Genomic DNA, 8764 nt, shown 5'->3' on the forward strand with positions numbered 1-8764 from the left:
ATAAACAGAGAGACGCTCGAATGTCTCATCAAGAAATTAAAAACGAATGTTTCTTACATTGCCAAGAACTTCTGACAGCCGGCAGGTGCGGAAGAGTGACTGACTACAAGAAATACACAAGAATGGATGGCGCTCTGCATAAGGTGTTGGTGCTGTTATGGTAACATCGTAAGCTCATGAACAGCAATGTTGATGGATCCCGGTTTCGATCGTGACTATATCTTCTCTTTTCACTGACTTGGTTGCAATCATATCACCAATGCTGTGTACTAGCTTTTATCTACACTGTATACACAAGATCTCAAAGCATATTTTTAAGGTTTCGTCAAAGTACTTGAACTTTAAGTATATGCACACCTATCCCAGAACATCACACACATTTAATTTCGAATGAAACACAATGAACAACCATAAAATTTTCCTGCTATTTGATTGTCGGGAACGTAGTTCATCAGCAATTAATGTTACGGCCAAGCATTTCCATTAGTCTAAATAGTCTGCGTAAGTTTTACTCAGAAAGCATGATCTTGTTGGCACCTCATTTGCCTTCTCGAAACTCGTAAGTTCACAACTTAATTCGAAGGAAGCCTTTCTGACAGTTAAATATCACACAAATGTGTCTTTCTATGCGCGCAAGATAGCTAGGCCTTGAAGAGATGGACTTTTTTACACTTCGTTTACATAGCTAGCAGCAGCTGTTCGTGAAATATTTCAGTATTTCCTCAAATTGGTAATTAACTTATCCTTAATTACACTGATTACTTACATGCAATTAAATATTTTCTTGCGATACTAGATATCTCATACTGATCACTGTGATACCCTTTTGCCCATTTCTCATGCTTTAGCCATGAAAATTCGAACAAGTACTCACTGTTTAATTTATGCCGGCCGGAGTGGCCGAGCGGTTCTAGGCGCTTGTCTGGAACCGCGCGACCGCTACGGTCGCAGGTTCGAATCCTGCCTCGGGCATGGATGTGTGTGATGTCCTTAGGTTAGTTAGGTTTAAGTAGTTCTAAGTTCTAGGGGACTGATGGTTCAAATGGCTCTGAGCACTATGGGACTTAACATCTGAGGTCATCAGTCCCCTAGAACTTAGAACTACTTAAACCTAACTAACCTAAGGACATCACACACATCCATGCCCGAGGCAGGATTCGAACCTGCGACCGTAGCAGTCGCGCGGTTCCGGACTGAGCGCCGAGAACCGCTAGACCACCGCGGCCGGCAGGGGACTGATGACCTCAGATGTTAAGTCCCATAATGCTCAGAGCCATTTCAACCATTTTTGTGTAATTTATAGGGAGTCTTGTTTTCGCTCCGCTGAAACATTTGACCAAAACATGATCAGTGTTAATATACAACAAAATACGTCCTTTTGCGTGCTTTTACTTCAAAAACCTCGTTTCGATATCTTGAACCGTTTATGAAGTTCGGCGAATTTTACGATCACTTGATTCTCGATGCGCAGGAAACGATTCGGGAGCGCGGCGAACGACCCGTTCGCAGATATAACAGCCACTATCTCGACAGTTAAAACAGATATCTTTCCGCTCTTAACATTAATTACAATTTCGATATGGTGGTTACATTTGATACGCAATAATATATTACCTTAAATTAGCTATACGCAAAGTCTACGCAATGTGGTTTTATCTCTCCAAAGTCTTAAAACATTTCGTGCACTCATTTGCTTTCTTTCGTGCAGCACAGTAGCTATGACGAATAACGAAAATAAATGCAGTCCTTCATTGAGCGAATATATCAAGCTGTAAGATGCGAAAGAATGATATTTTTTCACTGAATAGTTTTCTTAAAACGGGATGATAAGTGTTTTACAGCAGCCGGCGCGTCCGCTCCAGCGCTTTGCCGAGAAGATTCGTAGCTGTCACTCTCACCGTCACAAGTTCTGCAGCGGCAAGATCCAAACGTCGCAAGTTGTAGCTGAGGACAGGCAGCGCCACGGACGTCGCACACCGAGGACACTTCCGCAACCATACCTGCTGTTGTGTTTTATCGTCTGGAGCTGTAGCCCGCTGTCGTTCGCTTCTGCCGCAGGACGCGGCCTGTTACCTGTCGGCCGCAATCAGAGTATCGGTGTATCACCGACCGCAGCCACAGCACAGCTGCGCAGGTCGACGCATCGCAGCGCAACAAGGCAACGAAATAAAATAAAAGAAATCGTAACTTGAGAGAATAGTCACTACAGTCCCGAGAGAACCAGCAACCGCGTTGATGTTCAAAACAATTATCATTTATTTTTCGGTCTCAGTTGCACATTTTTAATTAGATGTTTAGATCACTCTGGATCTAAAACAAAATAAAACTGCACAAGTACCGTTTAATATCTTACAATTAGTAGAAACGAAATGTACAAGGTGTACAGACTATAGGTATAAAAAAACAAAACCTTATAACGTAAGTACACGATATTTTATATTGTTGGGTAAATACGCAATCGACACTCTCCAAGATACGATCCTCACCATTTCATCAACAGCGCAGAGTCGCATGGCGCATGTGCGCCAGTGACAGGGCACACCTACCTTGACATGTTGCCGAGCTTTGCAGTTCCACAGATGCCTCCTGACGTAATTTTCCAGCAGGATGACACCCCACCCCACTACCCCGAGAGTGGGATGAGAAGAAGGAGCCCATTGCCTTGGCCCCCAGTTTCCGGACCTGATTGCGCTGGACTTCAAAAATGGCTCTGAGCACTATGGGACTTAACTTCTGAGGTCATCAGTCCCCTAGAACTTAGAACTACTTAAACCTAACTAACCTAAGGACATCACACACATCCATGCCCGAGGCAGGATTCGAACCTGCGACGTAGCGGTCGCGCGGTTTCAGACTGAAGCGCCTAGAACCGCTCGGCCACCCCGGCCGGCTGGATTTCAGTGCATGGGGATTTATTAAGGTCATTGTTTACAGATCAAGAGTTTGAGATCTGATCGATTTGAGACATCGAATCTACGACGTAGTAGAGGCCATGACACCTGTCACGCATATGAACATGTGGCTAGAAGTGGTGCATGGTTTAGATATCTGACGAGCTAAAAGCGGTGCCCAACTGAACTGTGTCAACATGCATAAAATGTTTGAGTCCCTGTGTACAATGTTGGAAAAATGAAACTATAAACCTTAATAGGTACTGAAATATAAAAAAATATTTTTTACACTCCTAGCCCGGACACCCTGTACAGAAATGTAGAATTTACGTAAATGGTTACGTCCGCGCCCTGGCTCGTCTGTTAAGAATCTCAGATCAGAGTACCATGTTTTGGAATTACAGTCGATGTTTTAAATACATATCAAGTGGAAGTAGAGGAGAGAGGAGGGGGAAAGAGGGAGAAGGGGAAAATGGAGAGAAGGTAACCGGGTGAGTGAAAACGAAACAGGGAGGGGGAGTGATAGGAATGTCATGGATTAACAAGGGGGGTATTGGTTGGCTGGTTGGTTGATTTGGGGAGGGGACCAAATAATGAGGTCATCGGTCCCATCGGATTAGGGACGGATGGGGAAGGAAGGGGGGCATGCCCTTTCGAAGGAACCATTCGGGCATTTGCCTGAAGTGATTTAGGGATTTAGGGAAATCATGGAAAACCTAAATAAGGATGGCCAGACGCGGGTTTGAACCGTCGTCCTCCCGAATCCGAAAGAGGGGTATTGCTAAAATTATAAAAAGTATAATTATGTAAACATTATCATGATAAAGGTATACAAAAACCCTGTGCATTACTGGACAGTGAGCCCTTGATAGGCGATACATCAAGTTTACTCACATTATCATCACACGTCAGAATGTAATAATAGTGAGGCCGGCAGAGAGCATGGGACGAGGCGGTGAAAGAGAGAGGTCCGTTTGGTAGGGAAGACTGTACGTCATGAGAAGCCAATGAAGGGCTTAGGACGCAGTGTGTGACCATACAGAGAGAAGTATATCTATCTAGCCTCTGACGAAGTGATGAAGAACAAAATACAAAAATGGGCCATGAGGTGGCGAGACACCTTCGAAATTACGTCGTTTGACGCCACATTGAGCGACTTGCGAGTCGATGATGATGAAATGATAACGAGGACAATACAACACCCAGTCCTTGAGCAGAGAAAATCTCCGATCTTGCCGGGAAACGAACACAGGCCCGCCGCATAGCAGTCAGACACGCTGACCGCCCAGCTAGTGGTGGGGAAAGTAGGGGTCATTTCAGAAGTGAGAAGCTGCAGGCAAGCAGCTAGTAGACCTCGTCATTGGTCGTTGTAGGGGTAGCAGTCAGGGCTGACGGTGTTTTTAGGCAGTTAGCTGTGGGGCTCTGTGTTTTGTCCTGGGTGCCACTGACAGATGCACTTTAGAGCAGATGGAACAGTAACAGGCAGTAACCATCTTTGTTTTAAGACTTGGTGGGTACACCTGAGCCAGGGCAGTTAGCTTGGTCATTGTAGTAGTTCTGATAAACTTAGAAGTTGTTAATCGTTTCTAACGGGGTTTATTTTCTAAGTTACCTTTCACACAAGTAATTCTAACATCACAGCCAGATCAAGTCTCCTCTTTATAACGGTCAATCGGCTAATTCCCCTATTACGAATCGTGTTGCCCAATCTAAGACAATACGTCTGGTGTCATCGATATTTCGCATAATGACTCTTAAGGTCAGCACCACCACAGACACTACTGTAGTGTATTCACTGAGATGTGGGACGAAACAGAAAGCTTCACGTGACAGACGACAACCTGTTCCAGTGGAAGCAGGGGTGTCGAAAACACTTCGTGCACGCTGTGCAATTGGCTGCCGATCTGATTTCACAGTGCAACGTGCGGGCTTAACTGTATGTACGGGCCCTGCAACGAACGAGGCCCACAAGAAAGACAGGCCGCGTCACGAAGGCAGGCCTGACTCGCTCGCTCACATCAGCAGAAAAACTATGCTTCTGCACCTGTTAACTCGAAATTGCGTGTTTACGTGCAAATGAGAGTTTCATCTTCTACTCTGAATCCGCTATTATGGAGTCTTATTGTTTATTAGTCCTACAACGATCGAAAGTCCATATGCCCAGCAATAATTTGGCAACGGCCTTGACCCAGTGGATACACCGGTTCCCGTGCGATCACCGAAGTTAAGCGCTGTCGGGCGTGGTCGGCACTTGGATGGGTGACCATCCAGGCCGCCATGCGCTGTTGCCATTTTTCGGGGTGCACTCAGCCTCGTGATGCCAATTGAGGAGCTACTCGACCGAATAGTAGCGGCTTCGGTCAAGAATACCATCGTAACGACCGGGAGAGCGGTGTGCTGACCCCACACCTCTGCTATCCGCATTCTCCACTGAGGATGACACGGCGGTCAGATGGTCCCGGTAGGCCACTCGTGGCCTGAAAGATGGAGTGCTACTAATAATTTGTTACACTGTACTGCATATAATAAAATTTTATCGGTTGGATGAGGCACTACATCTTGTATAAAATGATGACTGTTAAGCAGTAGAGACTAAATGCTATAAACGAGCTGTTATACCATTTATGCAGATCATAGATCTTAAATTACAGCTAGTGCACAGTTGTGTATTTTGTTATAGCACTAGTAATGAGTAAGACCCTATAAAAGCAGATTTCAGTAGAATATGCAATTCTCGTTAGTATGCAAACACCCAGCTACAAGTTAACACGATTAGAAACGCATTTCGTTTGCTGAGCTGAGCGAGCGAGCTAGCTCATGCCTACCCTCGTGACGCCCGCGTCGCGGCCCGTCTTTCTCGTGGGCCTCGGCAACGAACTTGTGATGTCACGCTACTCGTCTTGTCCACCACATTTCGCGAACGTTCGTCTCTGTGCAGGGCCCACGGGAAATCATGTTTGTTTGAAAAGGTACCCAATAAAAAAAGTCTTAATTTTGCCGTGTGCTACCGAGAACTTGCATGCATTTAAACACACAGTCAAAAATTATTAAACTTGTCTAGAAAAGTTACTTGCTTCCCTCTGGAAACGCTTGCTGGCACTCTTAAGACCTGTAGTGTCACGTGCTGTGACGTATTGTACGCGCCGCAGCCTGTCTTTCTCGTGTGCCTCGGAAGCGCGTGTCGCTCGCGAGAATCTCATTATGAGCTTGGGCTACAGTGTAACGAAAGAAAGCGTAAAAAAACGACAGGCGGCGTAGCAGATTCAAACACAACCCAATTTAGTAACAATACCAGTTGCAATAACGTTAAAAGAACGATAACAGCCTGCCGGGGTGACCGAGCGGTTCTAGGCGCTACAGTCTGGAACCGCGCTACCGCTACGGTCGCAGGTTCGAATCATGCCTCGGGCATGGGTGTGTGTGATGCCCTTAGGTTAGTTAGGTTTAAGTAGTTCTAAGTTCTAGGAGACTGATGACCTCAGAAGTTGTCCCATAGTGCTCAGAGCCATTTGAACCATTTGAGCGATAACATATTTTGATTCTGTCCAACCTGACCTTTTTCATTTAGGTTTACAACAAAACGCACTTCTTTCTCCTCTGTAATGCAATCTAATTTCCACATTTGTGTTTCAAGTATTTCCACCACATGAAGGGCACAATTGTTCCACTCTCCTGCAGTCACTGTTCTCACCGCTTGTTCTAACATATATTTAATTTCTGTTTTTTGGTGCGACATAACCTTTGATTCTGGCCCAAACTAACTCGATGGCGTTTAATTTGCAGTGGTACGGAGGAATTCGAAGAACAGTTTTCCCTGCATTCTTAGCTACTTCATCTACTGAGTATTCATTGTTTCGCTTTTTTAAAAAAAAAAAAAACGAGTTCTTGTAATTCCTAGTGATAATGCTAGCCTTTCTGATATACCTTGCTTATTGAAATCCTCATTAAAAACTTTTTCTTTTCGATCTTGAAACTATTATCAGTACATCTACCATCCCACAGGTGGCGTATGCAATATTGTATTTATCCACCGACACTAGGCAAGCGACGTTCAAGTATAATGTCTTCCCTGTACAGGAATATACATGATGGACGTACGAGTACAGGTTGTAGACACATTGTTGACGAAATATGGAAGTTTTGGTGTGGCCGTGAGTCGTGCACGGATAGCCAAATAGTAGAAGGCACGGTAGCTCAGCGTGTTGGGTCAGAGGGTTAGCTGCCCTCTGTGGCAAAAAACTGAGTAGATGGAACAACAATGAACTTAAACGGATGTCATGGGATGTCCGCCCCGAGCAAATGCAACGAACAATAACGAACAAAATGAGATTTAAAAAAGTGGTAATAAACGGGAATTCCGGGTTCGAGTCCTGGTCCGGCACACATTTCCACTGTCGTCATTCCATTGTACAGCTGATGGTTTTCCATATTCGCAACTGCGAATTCATTTCATGTATTTCATAAGGGCTGTAGTCGCTGCAGTGCCTGAAAGTTTTGCATCGTAATTCGGAATAACTCAGGCAGGCCAATATCGTATCGTATATAAATGTAGAAAGGTGCAACAGTTGAGGTTTACCTAGAGTACGGAGATGCATTCCATCTACCGGTTGATAAATTGTCACGTATGTCTACAGTTAAGCGTAACATTCCAATAGCACAGGAACATTCAGGGAAGTTAGTGGATGCCAGGTCCTACAGGCTTCCGGAAGGACAGAAAATGATCTTAAGAGAGCATAATGAGCAAATGTTGAAATGTGGTATGATTGTTGAAAGCGAGAGCAAATGGAATACCCCGTTACTATTGGTTCCACGAAAGACAGACGCCAGTGGTAAACAAAAGAGGAGACTCACGACGGACTGCAGATAATTAAACGATATCAGTATAGTCAATGCATTTTCACTTCTGAATATCTTCGATATAAAGGACAAACTTGGGCAGGTAGTGCATTTATCAATGCTTCGTCCTGTGAGAGGATTGTGTGTGTGTATTGTGTATTGAACTGGGAACCTAGAAAAGATGGAGAGGCTTCGTCCCGCCGTAGCCCTCAGTGGTTCACTACAGGATACAGGCCACAGCAGTCCACCCACCCCACCGCCGCCCCACACCGAACCCAGTGTTATTGTGCGGTTCGGCCCCCAGTGGACGTCCCCAACCTCCCTCGGAAACGTGTCATACTAGATGAGTATCGCCCCAAATGTTTGCGTGGTAATTGTGGTGTACGTGTACGTGGAGACAGTGTTTGCACAGCAATCGCCGACATAGTGTAACTGAGGCGGAATAAGGATAACCAAGCTGCATGCGCCGAGGCAGATGGAAAATCGCCTTAAAAACCATCCACAGGCTGGCCGGCACGCCGGACCTCGACACTAATCCGCCGGGCGGATTCGTGCTGGGGACCGGCACGCCTTCCCGCTCGGTTCAAAAATGGTTCAAATGGCTCTGAGCACTATGCGACTTAACTTCTGAGGTCATCAGTCGCCTAGAACTTAGAACTAATTAAACCTAACTAACCTAAGGACATCACACACATCCATGCCCGAGGCAGGATTCGAACCTGCGACCGTAGCGGTCGCTCGGTTCCGGACTGTAGCGCCTAGAACCGCACGGCCACTCCGGCCGGCTTCCCGCTCGGGAAGCAGCGCGTTAAACTGCGCGGCTAGCCGAGCGGACTGCAAGAGGATACTATCAGATACTGACGGGCGAGAAAGACAGAAAGAACAATGCGTTCAGTTGGAATTAGGAGCACTACGAGTATAAGCGGATGCCAATGTGAGTGAAACGAACACCAGAATGTTTTCAGCGGCTCATGCACACGGTCTTGGCAGGCCTGCAAGTCATAAAATGTGTTGTCTAGCTAGACACTATCTGGCCA

The 8764-nt window shown here is 45.7% G+C and overlaps 1 pseudogene; it reads left to right on the forward strand.

Moving 5' to 3' along the window:
- The first annotated feature begins 5064 nt into the window (after window positions 1–5064).
- On the forward strand, window positions 5065–5182 carry LOC124556870 (annotated as a pseudogene).
- Window positions 5183–8764: the final 3582 nt, after the last annotated feature.

Source organism: Schistocerca americana, chromosome X (genome assembly GCF_021461395.2).
Source record: "Schistocerca americana isolate TAMUIC-IGC-003095 chromosome X, iqSchAmer2.1, whole genome shotgun sequence".
Classification (NCBI taxonomy): domain Eukaryota; kingdom Metazoa; phylum Arthropoda; class Insecta; order Orthoptera; family Acrididae; genus Schistocerca; species Schistocerca americana.